A 2,643-nucleotide genomic window follows, 5' to 3' on the forward strand; every position below is an offset into this window, starting at 1 on the left:
GGTCATGTGATGTGATTAACCAAAAGACAGGGCCCTAACTATGAGGTGTGTGTGTATGTTAATGCGTAGCTGTGTGTGAAGTGGGAATTTTGTCAATTAACTTACTACCAGCAATGAGTGGTTGTTTCTTCACATTACATAGACGCTGTCATCTAGAGGATGTGGTATGGAATTGGGAGACATGTCTGGATACACAGCTATTTCACAAGACAAGCAAAGCTTTATTGAAATGATCATTTTCCTTCATTCATATAATTGAAACAAACTGGTCAATTATAGTAGATTGGCAGCTTTGATGTCTCCGTTGGTCTTCTGTCATTTGGCTGAGGAAGAGAAAGCACAAACATGTTAGCCTCAATACCTTTAAGCACTGTACCTGCTTTGTGTTTTTACCTACAGTAGTACCAAGTTTGTACAAACGTTGCACACTATACATACACTGAGTGTACATTAGGAACACAAACTGACCGGGTGAAAGCTAGGATCCCATATTGTCACTTGTTAAATCCAGTTCAATCAGTGTAGATGAAGGGGAGGAGACAGATTAAAGAAGGGTTTTAAGCCTTCTTTGAGACATGGATTGTGTATGTCGGACATTCAGAGGGTGAATGGGAAAGACAAAAGATTTAAGTGCCTTTGAACAGGGTATGGTAGTAAGTGCAAGCCGCAACGGTTTGAGTGTGGCAAGAACTGCAAAGCTGCTGGGTTTTTCACACTCAGATTCCTGTGTGTATCAAGAATGTTCCACCAACCAAAGGACATCCAGCCAACTGTGAGAAGCATTGGAGTCAACATGGGCCAGCATCCCTGTGGAATGCTTTCGACACCTTGTAGAGTCCATGCCCTGACGAATTGAGGCTGTTCTGAGGGATAAAGGGGGTACAACTCAATATTCGCAAGATGTTCCAAATTATTTTTAGACTCAAGAGTATTATATATATATTAAAATGGTCAAAATAAAATAAATGAAGTATTAAGACATTTAAGCTAGTCTAAACAAAAGTTCCAACCGTGGCTAGAGTTTGCACTTTTGGGACTATGCCATTGGCTCTGCCAGATAAGGACATTTTTGCAAAATTATAAAAAATAGTACTTTGTTGAAGCACCTTCGGCAGTGATTACAGCCAGGGGCGAAAATCTGATATCAACTTTGGAGGGGACAATTACATTAAATTTTCTCAAGAGTAATTCCTGAGGGGGCCACCAAAAAGTAGTGCTGTAACACATAGCCTACGTAGTAATATGTTAAATGTATATTGAGGAACCATAATTACTACTACTGGATAATTGATAGGTACAGTAGTTAAATGAACGGTTGTCCCAACTTGTTAAAATGTTTAAATCATTATAATACTACTACTAATAATAGTTATGCAGTGTTCCTTATCAGTCCAGTATGTATGCAGGTATTTGTACTTACAACCAGCAATACCAAGCAAGGCCAGTAGGTGGTAATGGTACTGTACACTGTATGAGTGCAGGTTTCATAAATACAATGAACATGGTGCGATCTCGTCTCAAAGAATCTCCATTGAGAACCATCACAGTTGGTCCACGCACTGAACTGACCTTTTTATTGAACTTTTTCTGATTCATTTATATAGTCATTAAATATGTGCCACTGGTTTGAGTCTATTACAACATCTTTACAAGAACAAAACGCTCAGAATAAGTACAGTTCTAAAAGCAAAATAACTACTTCAATGAAAAACCCAAACAAATCAACCCAAATATCCTTCAGAAATACTTAGTTATTGTTCCGTCAGTGTCTCAACTCTTCAAACAACAGCTATGGACAAGTATGTCACACAAAGTATGCCATTTTAAATTAAATAAATAATTAGTAAGTGTACTGTCATGTACTAAAAACGATTAAACAAAATAACAAATATTATACTTTACACCAGGGGTTCTCAAACAGGGTATGTGGACCCCTAGGGGTCCCTGGTGTAATGGCAAGGGGTCCATGAAATAAAAAAGGGTCATGAACGTATTCAGCAGCACAAGGATTCCACTAACTTTACATATAATATAGAGGGTGTGGAGGTCCCTGAGGACCACTCAAAACCTTGCCTGCCTTTCCTCAAAATATGCAGGGGTTCCAGTACTAAAAAAGGTTGAGAACCACTGCTATACACACTACTGAACAAAAGAACCGAACCTATGTTTGAGGGTTTCAATGGATCCAACAAATTGCTGGCAGATATTTTCCCTCAAGACTGTCCAGCCTGTCTTTATGTACATTACAGACAATTCTGATCAGCACCTTAACTTGGTCAACCAACCCCCGCACCTCCACTGGAAGCCTCCTGAGGACCTCTACTGCCTCTCAACTGCTGATACACGGGTATTTGTTGCGAAAGAGAGGCAACTGCACTGAAAGAGAATCTATGTTCAGCTCAGGGTACTGATCTAGAGACTCATCCAACTCCCCCGTGAGAAGCACTCTTTCCAAATTTTACAGAATGTTTAGACTGTCCTGGTCAAAACGGTCGCCAAACTGAACCTCCACACCATCCAACACGTTAAAAAATTCTGTCCTATAGTGATCCACTGCTTTGCCAGCAAATCGTATTGAGTGTCTCAATGAATTCAATCAATGTTGTTACTTTCTCATACAGTGCAAGGTAACTTTCGTAATTT

Source organism: Oncorhynchus nerka, linkage group LG15, assembly GCF_034236695.1.
Source record: "Oncorhynchus nerka isolate Pitt River linkage group LG15, Oner_Uvic_2.0, whole genome shotgun sequence".
Taxonomy (NCBI): Eukaryota; Metazoa; Chordata; class Actinopteri; order Salmoniformes; family Salmonidae; genus Oncorhynchus; species Oncorhynchus nerka.